The 18,830-nt window shown below is 43.6% G+C and overlaps 1 protein-coding gene across 5 annotated transcripts in view; it reads right to left on the bottom strand.

The window, feature by feature from the left end:
• The window catches only part of cald1a (caldesmon 1a), a 188,821-nt gene that overhangs the window by 90,878 nt on the left and 79,113 nt on the right, over window positions 1-18,830 (bottom strand). The window lies entirely within an intron of this gene.

Below are 18,830 nucleotides of genomic sequence, written 5' to 3' on the forward strand. Positions count from 1 at the left end.
GCCACACACTTTCAGTGATCAGGTCTTGCAAATGCTTGTGAACCATGTAATGGAGAACACTATTTTGGTGTAGAGGACAGCCCTCCAATGTGACACGGAGGCAACAAGTATGGCAACATGTGACAAACAATTTGGACTCCGTGCCAACTATTTGTAAGATCTAGCAGAAGGTCCAGAAAAAGTTGCTTGACTTAAAGAAGAGCATAAAGGTAAGGCAGGGATATTTCCATATTTCCAAAGGAATTGGATAAATAATTGAAGGGAAAAAATTTGCAGGGCTATGGGGAAAGTGCAGGGGAATAGAACTAACCGGATTGCTCTTACAAAGAGTTGGTGCAGGCTCAATGGGCCGAATGGCCTCCTTCTGTGCTGTATCCATTCTATGATTCTATGATATTGTAGCACCATATATCATACGAGTATGGACATAAAGGACAATTTTAGTTGTTAAAGACATAGATAAAAATAACGCTGTACTGACACACACAATGTCAGTAAAGACATAACAAGCGAGGTTGTAGAAGTGAAATACTGTAGCAGGATAATGCCAATTACATTACACATGCCTTGATGGCAAAAAAAAAATGACTGTGAGTAGGAATTTCCGTGGGTCAAATCATCCTGTCTCAATGCACACTGCTCTTATGTTTAAAAATAAAATTGGCACACGACCACAGGGCATAATGAAAAATATGCAGTGGAAAGAAATTCACTGTATATGAGGAAAATTTTATACCAGAGACTCTGGAAGATATTGGGGCTATGGAGATTGGAGGGATGCACAGATCAACTGGTGTGTACTATATTAATCACACATTCTATAATTCCATACTCACATAATAGCACATGTAACAGCAAGACTGTACTCAATGAATAACTATGTTCATGTGAGAGCGACTGCCCTTGACATCAAGGCAGCATTTGACCGAGTGTGGCACCAAGGAGCCCTGGTAAAATTGAAGTCAATGGGAATCAGGGGGAAAATTCTTCAGTGGCTGGAGTCATACCTAGCACAAAGTAAGATGGTAGTGGTTGTTGGAGGTCAATCATCTCAGCCCCAGGACATTGCTGCAGGAGTTCCTCAGGGCAGTGTCCTAGGCCCAACCATCTTCAGCTGCTTCATCAATGACCTTCCCTCCATCATAAGGTCAGAAATGGGGATGTTCGCTGATGATTGCACAGTGTTCAGTTCCATTCGCAACCCCTCAAATAATGAAGCACTCTGAGCCCGCATGCAGCAAGACCTGGACAACATCCAGGCTTGGGCTCATAAGTGGCAAGTAACATTCATGCCAGACAAGTGCCAGGCAATGACCATCTCCAACAAGAGAGAGTCTAACCACCTCCCCTTGACATTCAACGGCATTACCATCGCCGAATCCCCCACCATCAACATCCTGGGGTCACCATTGACCAGAAACTTAACTGGACCAGCCATATAAATACTGTGGCCACGAGAGCAGGTCAGAGGCTGGGTATTCTGCGGCGAGTGACTCACCTCCTGACTCCCCAAAGCCTTTCCACCATCTACACGGCACAAGTCAGGAGTGTGATGGAATACTCTCCACTGCTTGGATGAGTGCAGCTCCAACAACACTCATGAAGCTCGACACCATCCAGGGCAAAGCAGCCCGCTTGATTGGCACCCCATCCACCACCCTAAACATTCACTCCCTTCACCACCGGCGCACTGTGGCTGCAGTGTGTACCATCCACAGGATGCACTGCAGCAACTCGCCAAGGCTTCTTCGACAGCACCTCCCAAACCCGCGACCTCTACCACCTAGAAGGACAAGGGCAGCAGGCGCATGGGAACAACACCACCTGCACGTTCCCCTCCAAGTCACACACCATCCCGACTTGGAAATATATCGCCGTTCCTTCATCGTCGCTGGGTCAAAATCCTGGAACTCCCTTCCTAACAGCACTGTGGGAGAACCGTCACCACACGGACTGCAGCGGTTCAAGAAGGCAGCTCACCACCACCTTCTCAAGGGCAATTAGGGATGGGCAATAAATACCGGCCTCACCAGCGATGCCCACATCCCAAGAACGAATAAAAAAACTCTTAAGGGTAGATTTTATGATGTGGAACTTCCAACTCCAAAGGTTGTGCACCACAAACATTAATCAGAACATCACGTAAGAAGGTTAGTGTGCTGGTTTTACAACTTGCCTGGTTTTAATTGGTGGAAAGTCAGGTGGGCTTGCAAAGCAGGTGCGTTAACCTTCTCATGCAATAATCTGATTAGCCTCTCAGCGTGCGGTGCACTATCCTGTGAAAATCAGCCTCATATCGTCCCACTTGGTCTTTTCAAAGAGCAAGGAGATCTAAGATAACATACAAGATGCTCCAAAGGGCACCACTCACTTGAACTCCAACTGTCCTTGTTCAAGGAAGGCTCCAGGACAGATACATACACACTCTGGAAGATCACAGTGATGTTGAGGAGGAAGTACAGGGTAAGTACAGGTGATGAACGAGTAGTAATGGAGGGGATTGAGAGAAAGCAGTGTAGGGCAGGGGTTAAAACCCCTTGAACATTGTGAATTTAAAACCTACTGGACTTTTGAACATTCAAGGGTTAACTGTGCCCCTTTGGACATTACACCTGGATTAGGGAAAGGGTTAACATTGCTCCTTTGGACATCAGTTTAAATCTGGACATTTGGACATCAGTGTAAATTTAAAAACTGCAAAAGCAGCAGCAGTGTACAGAGACGTCAACAATAACAATTGATAAGAATGAAAGCAACAATATACAGCAGTGTCGAGTAGGTTCTGGAAGCTTCTAGAAGGTTCGAACTGGTCTTTGGTTCTCAAAATAATTTCAATTCTCATAACAACTTTGGTTCTCAAAACAATTGAACTGGAAAAATAGTGCTAAGACAGGGAAATCCTCGGGAGAAATGCACCTGGATTCACAAGGACAAAAAGCTACAGCAGGTTCACATGGTTTTTGAGTGGTCCAACCATCCATCATTAATGCAACGGTGGGTGAGTGGCCAAAATGGAACTTCTCGTAACTTTGTTCACACCCTAATTGCAAGAAAACATATAAAGATAGGACATTGTAGCAGCTTCAACAGTCAACAGTTGGAGAGACAACAGTCGGAGAAGCTGGAGTCAGAGAAGCTTCACCTGGAAGAAGAAATTTCAACAAGAAGGAACTCCAACAACAAGAAGACAAAGAATCTCAAAACACGAGAAGTTGATCATTTCTGAACTGCCTCGATGCTGAAATCCTTGGTTTTTCTGGTTGCATGTATCACTTGCTTCGCTTCATGTTTATGTGAATTATAACATCATTAAATAATCACTTTGATTAACAAAACTACCGCATAAATGGTGACTTTCTTTGACTGACTATTTTCCAGGTCCATGGACCACTGGGAAAGTAGCTATTTTCCTGTAGCAGCAGGTGCATTGCAGAAGTCCAGCATTTTCTGTGTGCTGTCTGAGCTATACTGTGATTTCGACCTTAGTCGACCTACTCTCCAATGGCAGATGTTAAGAACATATGGTCTATGCTGAAATCACATGCCTCCATACACAGTGGAAGATGGCATGGTTAGATTGGACCAACAGCTGCCTGCCATTGAGTAAGTGGCAACAGCAATGGATCCTTAATAAAGCAGGGCTTAGACACAATAGGGATATCTTTTATGAATGCACACATTGCTGCTATAAGGGTTTTCGTGTACAAAGTCCAAGAGACTATCATGGCATCTCATCATTTGGGAAATGGTAGCAGGAAAGCAGGAGGGAGGTATTCCAAAACCCAATAAGATGCCCAGTGTTCTCTGTACACACAGATAAGTATGAACCGTGAGGAGATGCCCTGCAGCAGTGATATGAATGAGGTAGAACAGGAACAGTCAGTTCATACTCATGTTTATAGCAGTTCTGTGCCCTTACATACCCTTGCACGATAACAGTAGACGCCGACTCTGAAAGCAATGAGTCCGTGACTATAGCAGAAGATCCCTGGTATTGATGCAAGCACATCAGGTTAGGGTCAGATAGATGCAACTGGTCTTCTGCATCCCTTGAAGTTTGCCAATTGGCTATGCAGGCACCCACCAGTGCTACTCTCTTAGCTGGGGAGCACACAGCTGTAGGGCCCATCTATAAGCAATGTGGCGAAGTACCTTGAGCACAAGGGGTACACACACCAGCAAAACACATTAAAAAATAGACTGCAAGCACTAAAGTACTTCATAAAATGAACTGACTTTTAAGGTATCTTACAGTCTGCCATTCATTCTTTGTGCAGAGAATAAAACGTTCAGTTGACCAAAAGTAAACCTAACATAACATATTTGGTAGTTCTGCCAAAACAAATAGCAGCTCTGGGATTGTAAATATGTCCAATAGAAAATAATAGTTCCCAAATGCAAAGCTCACAGGAAAAATGGGAATGAACCACTCATTCACCTATCTCTCTGCCTGCAGTGGTTGGTCTGCTGTATGTAGCTGGTGTGCAACATTACTCTGGCTTTCCATGGCTTGTAGATGCTCCTCATTAAAGTGCATGGGGGGGGGGGATCTATGCCCATGGCTATACTGTACAGCACCTAACATACTAAGTGTAATTTTACAGACCTTCTCTCAGGCATATTGTTAGACAACAGCCCCCTCCCCCAACCAATCTAAGCATCTAAAGCACTGCTTCAAGTGCCTGCTCAGTATGGACCCTGGTTTACACTTGCATTTCACTGAATTTGATATCTGGTGGGGCTTGGAGATTGCACCGAGCTGACATCAGCCATCTGAGAAGTCAGGAATCAATCTTTTCTTCTCCTTCAAAGAGCTGACACATTTCATTGCCTTATAATGAATGTACCATGCACACGTCTCATAAACCTTGCTTTGACAGGCATTCTTTTCCAACAAGAGTTGCAGGTATTGGTGGAAAATAGCTTTTTCCATTTACAGTTGTTGGTGGGCGCACAAACGGCTGCACAGGTACAGTGAATGATTGCCTTGGACCTTGGAAAAGCCACCAGTCTGAAAAAACTGTCACTCTTGCTTCTGCTGCTGGTCACTGGTGAAGTGTATGTATCAGGATGTGTGGTGATACAGGACATGTGGTGTCAATTACCTCCTTAATGCAGTTGGACACGCTAAAACAACTGACGCCTGAGATGTCCCCACTGAGTGCCTAGAAGGATGCTTTGGAAAAATAATTGAGGGTAGTGGTGATCTTCAGCACTGATAACTGACTGTCCCCGCAGGTCCTCTCTAACCAGATGACACACTGTCAGTCACAATGCCCAGCTGAGTCCGAGCCTACTCCTGCATTGATCGAGTAGATGATTCTGTTGTTGTACATCCGCTGGCTAAGATAGCACCTGCTACAAAATGTTCACCTCTTAAGCCTTCTGCGCCCCTAGTGCTGTCCTCTCTTCATGTTTCAGCTCCACTGGGAGATACCTGCAAAGATCATTACACCCGCCTCCTTAAGTAGAAAACTCGTCTGCATTATTCACTTCTGTGGTGATGCTTTGAAATTTTCTCCTTCCTGCAAGGACATGAAGATGTTGAGGGCAGTGGTGACCTTCACTGCTACTGGTAATGCAGCACCAATGACTGACTGCCCCCGCAGGTCTTCTTGAACAGACGACACACTCCCAGTCGCAGCCTCCCTGCTCAGCCCAAGCCTACTTCTACACTAGAACAGTAGAGGACTAGGCTTGGCCATGCAGGGAGGCTATGACTGAGAGTTTGCTTTTTTTGCTCACTTTTCCCCATGCCAGTTTGGGGTGTTGAAATTATTGGGCAGCACTAGATACAAAGTCCCTCAGCACTTTCAAATTGCATGTCACGATTTTTTTTAAACTCAGGCCCACTTTGAAAATCTGCCCTACAGGGATTATGGGCTAATTAGTTAGTACTCCCATCATACAGCTTCAGACACCAACAGAGTATATTGGCAATTCAGGCTTGGAAACTAGCATGACGTGTATTCGTAAGCTGCCCGATTTTCTGTCCATCAAAATTAATAACTGCAAGATTGTGTGGGCCGCGCATCCGGTGTGCTAACTCTGCACCGGAATTCCTGATTTGCACTCCTGTCATTTGAAGCTCTATGTTGAGAGCATTAAAGCATAACATTTATCCTAATGAAAAACAGTCAGTCAGTCAGTCATGCAACCCAGAATCAAAAGGAGGCGACGAACTGTGTGTACTGTGCTATTACGCAATAAACTGATCTTTTAAAAAGGTTTTATAAAAAGATTTTTTTCCATGTAAAATGGATGAAAACGATCGAAACTTGAATTTAATCCCATGAGTCCACCTCACCAACAGATTTTATTTGCAAATGTAGAATAGGTTGTAGAAACTCCAAATATTCCGCAGATGTGCAGAACTGGCGATGTGCCAATGAGGATTATGAGTATCACATGAAGAAAATAAATCTTGCTATGGTTTTAATAAAATATTAATAAGGTACATTTTCCGGTACCGGTGCCAAAGCAGTGGGACCTCGGAGCACCGAACATGTGCTCAATGACGTCGTACTGGGCCGACCTCACGGGATTTCCTCATGTCAGCCTCATTAGCCATTCATAACGAATTCCCAGCGCTGGTTCGGCCTGCTTGAGGGGATGAGAAATAATACATAGCTGGAATCCTTAAAAGCTGTAGTACTACTCAAAGGGACTGCATCTGTTGCTGGGAATCGCAAGCCCACCTCCGTCTACTGAGACATATTTGGAAGTTCTTCTGGACGAAGTACAGCAAAGGTTGTTCCTTTTTGGCCTCTTAGGGCACCTCAGAAGAAATATCCATCTGCTTTGCAGGAGGTGGATCTCAGGGTCAATGCAGTTTGTAACATACAGAAGAGGAAAAAAGGCTAATAGCCTCAGGCAGGGCTATATTGTAAGATGCCCTTGATCTGTCCAGGCATTTGAAGTGCTGCTCAAGATGCCTATAGAGTGTTCGATAATGATCTTGGTGGCTGCATGGACCTCATTGTATCTGTGCCCTGCTGCTGTTCATGGCTATCTCAGAGATGTTAAGAGCCTGGGTTGAAGGGAGTTGCCTAGAACTCCTTTCAGCCACCCTTGCACTCTCTTTTTCTCTGTCAAATAAATGCTGGCACTGTGGATTGCCTTAAATTGAAGGCGTCATGACTGCTGGTTTAGAGGCAATGACAGAGTTGTGCCATCTCCAGCCAATCTTTGCCATACAGGGATGGCACTGAAATGGCCATACAGGTCACCGTAGCCTCGAACTTTTATGCATGGCCAGCATGTTGATGGAACGGGATGGAAGACCATGCAGTTCATGAAGACCATGGAATCATATGCAGGGGTCCATAAGGCCACATGGATTTTATCAATGATGCCCTGGACCCTGGGAAATCTTACCATCCAAAAAATTGCACAGCCCTCTCACTCATCTACCATTTATTAATGGGGGAAATGATTAAATTGTGTGTCCTGGTGAACCATACATCAGTCATCTGTTTGATAGATCTGTGAACTACTGATGTTGCTAGAGACCCCTGTGGCAATTTGGGATGAGCCAGACACATAAAATTTCAGAGCTAAAATGAAATGTGGCCACAATGGCAGAGGTTGACTTGAGGTCAGATTCTAGACGAGCACAACTCTGTCACTGCCTCATTAGTGAACTGAAGCCTGCAAAAAGTAATTTTCCTCATACATTCCAAGCTAGGTGTAGCTCTGTTTGTAGACATCGCTTCATAGGAAAGGGTGGGTAGGTAAGGGCAGTCCACCTCCGATCGAAGCTGACCTGCCTCACATCCCTCCTTTCCTCCTCTTCTTCATTCTCCAAATAACAGGAAAAGAGAGGGATCCTGATTGGAATCCTAGTTTTCAAAACTATAATTGTAGCAACAACAACAAAAAAACGAACGGCTGAAACTCTTTGGGAATATCTCAAAAAAAGTAACCAGACAAAAATTAGCGCTAACACCTAGTACATAAACTAATGAAAAATTCCATGTTCAAATGTTCTTCTTAAAACACGGTGTGCCCTCTTTTAAATGCTGATTTCCTGTCAGTCCAGAATGTGCCTGCTTCCCATTACTCATTTCCCGATGAGCTCAGTGCACAGCAAAATCCTGGTGAGAATCTCAGGAAATTGAGTGCGTGCCAACATGCATCCATTAAAATATTAACATGAGCCGTTCACCTTTTTTGATCAGGACCTCCTTAGGCCTGACAGTATGTTCACAGACAGCACAGAACAATTTAGTCATTACAAATACATTGCCTAATACAAATTTAAAATGATCCAACTGCCTATTTAATATTAAGGTAATTTTTCTGTTCACTGTTACTGGTGGTATCAAAGCACAACAGGTGCTAAGGAGTTGGAAAGTTCTATAGAGATCGGGTGTGATTGAGTATGAGCAAATGTGGATAGTTCAGATGTATTTTGTGCTCATCAATGTAAAGCATATTAGTGAGAAAGAACTTGCATTTATATAGCATCATTCATGACCTCAGGACACCCTAAAGCACCTCGTAATCAATGAAGTACTTTTGAAGTAAAGTCATTGTTGTAATGTAGGGAAACACAGCAGCCAAATTGTGCACAGCAAAGTCCTACAAACAGCACTAATTATCAATTTCACTCAAAGGCCACAGGATGGCTGGTGTGGAAAATGAAATGAAGTGTCACTCCTGTGCAGTAAGGGGTGCTTTTCTGAGGTTAGGGTTGGGACAGAGTAGAGAGACCAACTCTGCATCTGGTTGTGCTTACCTGACTGGGAGTGCTTGATGCTTACACTGGGTGCCTGAAATGGGAAGAGTTCCATTCTCTAGTACTAACACCCCTCATCCTGAGGGGCCAAAATTTTTCTTTAAAGGTTTTTTTATATACCCAGTTTGGAGTAGGATGCCTAATTGCAGGCATTGTATTGGAGTTGTGTCAGATCCACATTTGCCTAATGGCAGAGAATGTACTTATTTTCCCTAACGGTGGGAGGACACCTTATCTGGCAGTGTTGGCAGGTTAATGGTTCTAAGGGTTGCCTGAATTTGACTGCTATCCATGCATTCCGATAATAATGATGGGGATGTACCTGTGTTCATGAGCAAGAATTTCACGATAGGATCAGGCCCTTGAATTTTCAAACACCCAAAACTACAGATTCCAAATCACATGCCAATTCCTTATCACTATGATTACATGGGTTCTGAAGTTAAAAGCCTTTCATAAGATACTCACTTATGGTTACCATCTGGCTGTTTATTCACTGCCCAACTGGGTTTTTGAAATTACCATCAGTTGCCAGACTTTTAAAAAATATATTGTGCCAAAGGCCTTGATGTGCATTATTAGAGAGATAGCAATGTTAAAATTGGATCGCCATGTGGTGAGGGATAGAATACTAGAGCCTGGTCTCTAGTTGTTTCCAAGCTTTTATTCATAGAGATTCCCCTTACACACACATCACACCCTAGATAAGTTCTCCTATTAAAAGGATACAAGAGAGTCCCCAGTAGATACCCACCACCTGAATACAATTAACACATTGATATAAATCATACAATTAACAAGCTACTGTATCGCTGGTTGAAATATCAACCAATAGGAATTTCAGTGAAAATATAGCAGGTGGCAATCACTCCCTCACCCCAAGGGGGAACTTCCTACCCTTACCTCAAGGGGTAACCTGTTACCCTCACCCCAAGGGGGAACTTCCTATCAAAAGCTCAAGGGATAGCCTCTTACACTCACCCAAGGGTGAAATTTCCTATCCTTAGTGCAAGGAGTAATCTTCTATTCTCACCCAAGGGCGAAATTTCCTATCCTTACCTCAAGGGGTAACCTCCTGCCCTCACCCAGAGTAATCCACTAGCCCCATCCTGAGAGGTAACTTCCTACTTTCACCCCATCGTCCTCCTCCCATTGTCCGAAGGTGTAACTTCCTTTTAAAGGATATATTACAGGCAAATAAAAGGGAAAAGAAAAACTACAGCCATATAACAAAATTTGTGTGCAGACATACTCAGAAACGTAGTTAATAGCCATTCAGCTCAGCATGAACTAAATGAATCTTTGTTCTACTCTTCTGTCACTGTGAAAATTTTCATGACCATTCAACACCACTTTGCTCTCAAAACAATCACTTCAGCCAACTAAAGGTCCTGGATCTGCTGTAATGGGCTTGTGCAGAGAGGGGGCATTTCCTTGGGAGTATAAAATTTGTTGGCTTACTGTTGCTGTTCCACCAGCATTCGCTCCATGTGTTGCAGAAATAAAGCACTCATTCAATGCAAAAATCTGTGGTGACAGCTTAGTAGGATATCTAGTTTGCAGTCTGATATCCCCAAGAAACCTGCAGGATTCCCATTAGATTGTAAAGTGCCAAGGTTAGCATTTTCTAACTAGGCAGTGTGTTGAAACAGACTTACTGTAACCTTGAACATTGCAGGAGTTGAAAAAAAGCAATGCCGGGAGTGGGAGAATGAGTATCTAAAGAATTTCCTATCATAAACATTATGTGCAATTAAAAATACTCTTTCCAGAGATTATGACAAACACAAATACTAACTTACTATTTATATCAAGCTTTACACAGAACCTAAAGAACTTTCCAACAAAGGACCTGTGTGAATCTGCATTTTGTTTTTAAAGATTCCAGAAAAAACGTAACCCAAAATGAGATTGGATCATATTGCTGACTACTAGACATTACTTATTTAATGAGGCAGCTACCATTGACAAATCATCAGAATTTCAAGGAAGAACTGCAGTTGTTAACCCCTTCGCTGCTGATTAAAATTAAGCTTTCGCTTTATTTGAAAAGCGAATCTTAACATCAGTACCCATTACGCATGGAAGATCCTGCAAGGATCAGGAGATCTAATTTTCCTCACCTGAATTCCCGACATGTATTCCTGTCACACGAAGCTCTGCACCAGGAATGCTGAATTGCCAGATTGACCCCGATATCTCTTACTTGTACAATTTTAGTGGGACTGGCAATGCAGCTCTCACACAGTCCTGGTGTTGTTTAGGTGCTCCGAGTGTCTGTACGGGAATCAGCCGACCTCTCCTATACTGCCATGCCGCTGCAGTTATACAGGGCCATGGTGAGACCACACCTGGAGTATTGTGTGCAGTTTTGGTCTCCTTACCTAAGAAAGGATATACTTGCCATAGAGGGAGTGCAGCGAAGGTTCACCAGACTGATTCCTGGGATGGCAGGACTGTCGTATGAGGAGAGATTGGGTCGACTAGGCCTGTATTCACTCGAGTTTAGAAGAATGAGAGGGGATCTCATTGAAACATATAAAATTCTGACAGGGCTAGACAGACAGGATGCAGGGAGGATGTTTCCCCTGGCTGGGGGGTCCAGAACGAGGGGTCATAATCTCAGGATACGGGGTAGGACATTCAGGATTGAGATGAGGAGAAATTTCTTCACTCAGAGGGTGGTGAACCTGTGGAATTTTCTACCACAGAAGGCTGTGGAGGCCAAGTCACTGAATATATTTAAGAAGGAGCTAGATAGATTTCTAGACACAAAAGGCATCAAGGGGTATGGGGAGAGATAGAGGATCAGCCATGATCATATTGAATGGTGGAGCAGGCTTGAAGGACTGAATGGCCTACTCCTGCTCCTATTTTCTATGTTTCTATCATTTTTCTGGCGGTCCGAGTGCCTCGTCCTTTGTGCGTCGCGAGCGCCATAGATGCTGGGGGCCGGAATTTTAGGCACCAGCAGCCAATCAGGATCTTCTGGCATGGGGGAGGAAAAGGGCAAGGGTAAAGGTGGCGGGTGGGGGGGGGGGAGAGATGGCAGGGGAGCACTTGGAAGGGGCCGCAAAGAAGCACTGAGTAGGGGCTTTTTAAAATGCTTTAATTGAGGTCTCCCTTTAGCAGGAGCTGGATTTCAATATTCATTTGGGGCGGGGATGTCCCACTCCCCAACGTTCAGATGTGCAGGATGTTGTTTCCAAAGGATACATAAATTAAATTACATATTACATAGTGTTTACATCTCAGAAACCGGCCATTCGGCCCAACAAGTCTATGCCAGTGTTTATGCTCCACATGACCCTCCTCTCACCTTACATCATCTAACCCTATCAGCATATCCTTCTATTTCTTTCCCCCTCATGTACTTATCTAGCTTCCCCTTAAATGCAACTATGCTATTCACCTCAACTATTCCATGTGGTAGTGAGTTCTACATTCTAGCCACTCTCTGAGTAAAGAACTTTCTCCTGAATTCCTCATTGGATTTATAGTGACTATCTTATATTTATGGCCCCTAGTTTTGGACTCCCCCGCAAGTGGCAACATCTTCTCTACCTTGGAATGAGTCGTGGCTGATGTTAAGGCTCAGATAAGTAAATTAGATTTGCATTTTCAATCATTTCTTGATCATTTTGATGTTTTGTTTCCTGCTAACACCTTGAGCCTTTGTGCCATTTGTTCTAATTTGTTTTTTTCTTTTGTCCCCATTTCTGACACCAATGGGTTTCCCAGTGGGAATCCCCCTCGCTCAGGTGTTTGAAAGAATAGAAGGATTATACAGAGGGGTGCCAAACAGGTCAGGCTGCAGGAGAGATGCTCTGTGCCCACTTGCCGGTACCCTCTTACACTTATGTGCAGGTAGAGGTGAACATCCCTCATTTTTACAGACAATTCGTGTGTGCAGAGGCTCCTATTCCCAAAGGAAGCTGGGAAACCAGACCCTGTGGCACCACAAAGAAAAATGATTTTTGATTCTTCCAGGAATCCTCTCATTGTGGACAGTTTTTTTCGGATGAGAGAGTAAAGTGCTTTGAGCTATAAACATTTGAACACCTAACATTAACACTGTTCTATGTCAATTGGTGGAAGGCAAACATGGACAAGCATGTACAGCTGCCATAGGATATTAAACTCCATCATCATGGCCAAGAATTGAAGAAACTCACTTGTCGTAGTATACAAGAAAGCTCAAGTGAGCGCCAGTTCTAGGACTCAAACTCCTAACCATTGGGTAAAAAGGCAGGCTCGCCATTGCCTGTGAGTCAGCTTAGTTCAATTGGTGGCACTCTAGCCTCTGAGTCAAAAGATTATGAATTAAAGTCCCACTACAGGCTGGAACACATAAGGGACAACTGTCTTTTCTGACCCCCCGTCCCTCCTTCCTGATCACTGGGCAGCAGCAGTGCATCCTATCCTAGCCCAGAAGCGCTGGTACTTTCTGCCCTGGCCATTAACATGGCCCAGGCACAGGCCACTTCCTGGCTTGGCCCTGTGCCTGAAACACCAGGCGAGCTTTCAGGCACAGTTGCAGGCCTGCAACCGTACTCCTGGCTGTTAAGATCAGGGCCTCCAGGCTGCTGCTGGAGAGCATAAGGCCATGAGGCTTTAGTTCATCCAGGGTGGGGTATGAGGTGAAACTTTGCTGCTTACCTCTGAAATCTCTGGCCTACCCCCAGGACTCTCACTGACCCTAAAGTCGGTAGGGATTTGGGGGCAGGCTACAGTGTTATGTTTCACTGTTCACCTCTGCATTGGGAAAATAAGGTGGGATGCTGAGAATTCTTTCTCCAAACTCATAGCATCGCTGTAATGGGCCTGGGCCTTCTGCAGGGGAAGTCTCAGCAATGCCCCCCCAGAAAAGCCCTGAAAATCCTTGGGCAACGTAAAAGGGGCAGATGCCCATGGAGATGGGACAGGACAGGCAGTGGGTGGGAAAGAGACCCCTTGTGCTCCTCTGACGAAAGAAGATAGTTTGAATAGGCAGGGTTACCTTTTGGGAAGAGTGCGTGTGCTGGCTGTAGAAAATGGATGGTTTTTGTTTTGTACTAATATGTCTGACAATTTTAAACAGAACATCTTTGAGGTTCTGATCGATTGCCACTATAACAAAATCTGTGTAAAAAAATGCCACTATTATTTCACTGATGGATACAACTGAGAGCATTGGAGACACTCCCAGCTGTCCATTCCGGAAGTCACAGGCGCTTTCCCATGAGATCCTAATTGTGACGGCCAATGTACAAGGCTCCCAGTTGGCAGTGCATGTTCAAAAGTCAGCCCTCTGCTGTACATGGCATCTCCTATTAACAGGTTAAATGGCAAAGTACACAGCCGACCATGATGTGTGACTAGAATAGTACTTTGTACATGTAGTTTTAACGTATTATAAAATAGTTCCTGAAATGCATTTCATTTAGGCACTCGTTTACACAGGGTAAATGACAGGATTTCACGCTCCCAATGATGGACGCACATATCGCGAGTGCAGGAGCGTGCCCAACTCAAATTTTAATAGGTGGGAAATTATGCCCGCCGCAAACTGGGCATGCCTGAATTTCTGATGTGCATTCTCACTGGGCAAAACTCGTCACCCCATTGTTTTTAAAATATTCCTGTGATATACCAAAAAAAAACTATTCGAAGAAAAGCAGGGGAGTTCTTCCGGGTGTCCTGATCAATATTTATCCCTCAACCAACATCACCAAAAAAAAAACAGATTATCTAGTCATTGTCACATTGCTGTTTGTAGGAGCTTGCTGGGGGCAAATTGGCTGCTGCATTTCGTGCATTACAACAGTGATTACTCTTCAAAAATAGTAGTTTAGTGGCTGTAAAGCGTTTGGGACTTCCTGAGGTTGCGAAAGGTGCTATATAAATGCAAGTCTTTCTTTTAAACTTAATCAGAAGCACAGTATTTGCTTTTGGCATCAAGTGCTTTTTGGAATGTATACATAAAAAAATCAAAGCATTGTAACTGCTCTAATTCCTGTTTTTCTCCCCCAAGTAAAGTCAAGCTTGTCAGCCAGAGGCAATTTAAGTTATATTGTATTGCTAAAAGTCAACATTTAGCAAAGAATCCTATTCACACTACAGTTTCCGTCAAAACACCACATGGAATGAAAACAGTGCAGTCAGCTAACTATAAGAGGCACTGGAAATCTAATTCATGTCCAAGTTGTTTATTGGGCAACAGTTTAAAAACTCTGTTGGCTAGTTTACGTTTAAGGTTTCTTACAAAATGTAACAGCTGATTTTCCTGTGTACCCTGAGCCCTGGAGCCAGGCAGGTTAAGTGTACCCAAAAGCACTCCTCCTGAAATGATCTAAATCTGGTTCAAATCATCTACAGGGCACAAATATCTCCTCCTGGCACAAGCCCATCTCTGACAGAGCCTACTGCCTGGAGGCAAGGAAGAAAAATCAGCTGAAGGCCTGCAGCAGCCAGAATGGCCACCTGTATTGTAGTCTTCCAGCTGCTGTCCAGAAACAGCGGCCACAAGGTCTCCAGTTCAGAAAGGGATTTACCTTGGGTCCTCTTAGCAGAGAGGAACTTGGTGCAGGGCCTATAGCCTACTTTTTCTGGATGCCACTCACAGTGGGCCACCTGCTGGTGATCCAAGAGGAAAATGAAGCGGGAGGCCTGGCAATGTCCCTTCTGTCTCATTAACATGGCTGCATTCCATCTGGGAGGAGTTACTGGGCCTAACCTTGGGGGACCATAAAGGAGGTGGAGGCCTGATGTCCTGAATCTGCATCCCTTTTTCCTGTGTTTTGTGCCTGGGGAATAATATGTTCCCAGGCACAAATTACAAGAAAATTGGCCCTGTAATTGTGTACCTTTTTGCACTATGGTATAGAATGGTGTTAATAGAATATACAAATTCTTTTGGACGAGACGTCAAACTGAGGCCCTGTCTGCCTTCTCAGGTTTACATAAAAAATCACATGACATTATTTATGGAAGCGCAATCAACCCCACCAAAAGCAGATTGTCCAGTCAATCATCTCATTTGCTTTTGTGGAATCTTCCCAAGCGCTAATTGGTTGCCATATTTGCCAACATAACTTTGAGATGTCCTGAGGATTTGATAAGGTGCTTCAAATACAGTTATCAGCACTGGTAGATTGTAAAGCCCCTTGCAATCCTGCAGTGGGGTGGGATGAGATGACCAAAGCCTTCATTAGTAAGGTGAAGGACTCTTCCCCGTTTCTTAATTTGTACTTTTTCCATAACTTAAAATAAAAAAGACAGAAATGCCTCTTCTGCATTAAACAAAAAGTTTTGTGATGGGTTTGAAAATTTAGACTGTTATTTTGAGCTTGTTTGTGTAATAAGTTAACACGTCAATAAATTATGTCAAAGGTCACCCAAAAGGATTTGCTCTTTTAATTAGTGCTGGTGGAAAAATCTACGGGATAATGGAACAATTCTGTAATCCCAATGGGGATCCATGGGTTGGAGGTTGAGGCTACAATGTTGTAGCCCTATCTCTGGCCCGTACTCCCAGTGTTCTCCACTGGGAATGTGCGTTCACGGAATTACCCCTCCAGTTTGTGCCAGTTATTGTGGAAAAAAAGGAATTGCACCAACTTTTAAAGTATAAAATAGGGCCCAACGAATCATAGGTAACAGATGCAAGCCTTCACGCTGGAGCTTTGAGGAGAGGTTCATGCATTTCACAGTATAAAAATAAACGAGAAAGGAACAATTATCCAAGTGGAACCAAACTGCTACATTTTCTTCAGTATCTATTCATTACAGCATCGGCTTCTGGTTCATGGCTACTCCCAAACTGACAGCTCCTGCCCCACCTGCTGCTTGGTGACAGTCTCCTTTTGTTTAAGCCTTTTGACTGTGCAGTCCCTGACTAAGATTGCTAAGCCATTCAATATCGCAATGTCAAAAATCATAAGCTACTCCATTTGGCACATATTAACATGAAAATAGTTACCTACCTATCAGTCAGTATGTTAGAACTGAACCTTCATAGTGGATATATAATCCTTATGAATTCAGTGTGTTTTGTACTGGTACAGAGGTGTGAGAATTAAGTAATACTGCATCACTTTGTGTATCGAACATGGAAAGAGAGATCGGCCTGAACTCCTGTGGGAGGGTTATCCTGCAGGAGATCGATGGAACCCCCAGTGAAATGCCGTAAACAGCTACAAATGGCCATTTACGCCATTTCTCCAGAGGTTCTGCTGATCTCCCACTGAAGTTACTGCAGGAGATTGGGAGAACCCTTCAGAAATTGATGGCCTTTCTCTTCTGTCACACTCTTCAGACTACATAACAATTGTCACTTCACTCCAGAAGTAAGTCACTGTGTGAAACGCTTAGACATTTTGGTGATGTGACAAAGCCTACAAGGTAAATTCATCTGTACCATCCTTCCAGCAGTGAATCTCATTCAGAGGGAGCACAGGTTGGAGACAGAACTACAGCACTATAGTGCCGATACTCTAACCCACGCTCCCTTCAAGTGCAGTTCTCTGCTGGAGCAATGGGATTAGTGAATTTATCTTTATATAAATACAAATATTTCTGTTTTTATTTTCACGACTTTCTTTTTTCCAGTTCCTTGTAGAGTTCAAGAATCACGGACTGGAATGAAATGCCAGCGGTTACCTCTTCATTGCCACCATGCTACTAACAGGAAGTGGAAATCTGGAATTCTCTCCCCCCAAAGGGAGTGGATGCTGGGTCAACTGAAATTTTCAAGACTGAAATCGACAGATTTTTATGAGGTAAGGATATCAAGGGATATGGATCAAAGGCAGGTAAATGGAGTTGACCTACAGATCAGCCATGATCTAATTGAATGGTGGAGCAACTTCAAGGGGCTGAATGGCCTATTCCTGTCCCTGTGTTCCTAAGAGGATGATTGGTTGGTATCCATGTTGGAGTGTCTGTCAGGGGTTTCTGTAATGAGGCCCAATTGCCCTTAATTAATTTTTGAATGGCCAAACAATATGATTATGTAATGCAAACAAATAGATTATTTAAAGAGCTGAGGTGACAGGAGAACTTAAAGAAAAAATGTTTAGACATTGTACCACACATGTGATCTATGGCCCATTAGATTGCTCATTTTCACCTGCAAGTGGTTTCCAGCATGTTGTGGAGCCTAAGGTCACTTGAGAGCAAAAACACTTTTACATTTGAAATGTATTACGTTTTCAATGATTTAAATACAAACCCCATTAACTTATGGTATAAATGAACCCTCAGCATGCCACGTATAATCATTCGGCTTGAGCTGACAACAGCTTTTCAAACCTCCCCAGTTTTAATTTGTTTTTCGCTCTTGCCATATATTATTCAATAAATTACCACACAACATCAACTTGCAGTTATATAGCACCTTTAACGTAGTGAAATGTCATAAGGCACTTTACAGGAGCGTTATCAGACAAAATTTGACATTGTTAATCCACAAATATACTGACTTAATATAAAAGATTTAAATTAATGATTTTTTTTAAAGAGGCCAGTTTGATTTAAGCCACTTGTGCAGTTTTGATTGTGTTAAAACCCAATCCTTATTGGGCTGGGTTCAGAGTTCAATGTAGTACTGTGGGAGTGCTGCATTGCCAGAGGTACAGGTCCTTCTTGTTCCTGTGGTTCAAACAGGCTTTAAAGATAGAAGTTACAACATGGAAACAGGCCCTTCGGCCCAACATGTCCATGTCGCCCAGTTTATACCACTAAGCTAGTCCCAATTGCCTGCACTTGGCCCATATCCCTCTATACCCATCTTACCCATGTAACTGTCCAAATGCTTTTTAAAAGACAAAATTGTACCCGCCTCTACTACTGCCTCTGGCAGCTCGTTCCAGACACTCACCACCCTTTGAGTGAAAAAATTGCCCCTCTGGACCCTTTTGTATCTCTCCCCTCTCACCTTAAATCTATGCCCCCTCGTTATAGACTCCCCTACCTTTGGGAAAAGATTTTGACTATCTACCTTATCTATGCCCCTCATTATTTTATAGACTTCTATAAGATCACCCCTTAACCTCCTACTCTCCAGGGAAAAAAGTCCCAGTCTGTCTAACCTCTCCCTATAAGTCAAACC

Source organism: Heptranchias perlo, chromosome 24, assembly GCF_035084215.1.
Source record: "Heptranchias perlo isolate sHepPer1 chromosome 24, sHepPer1.hap1, whole genome shotgun sequence".
Lineage (NCBI taxonomy): Eukaryota > Metazoa > Chordata > Chondrichthyes > Hexanchiformes > Hexanchidae > Heptranchias > Heptranchias perlo.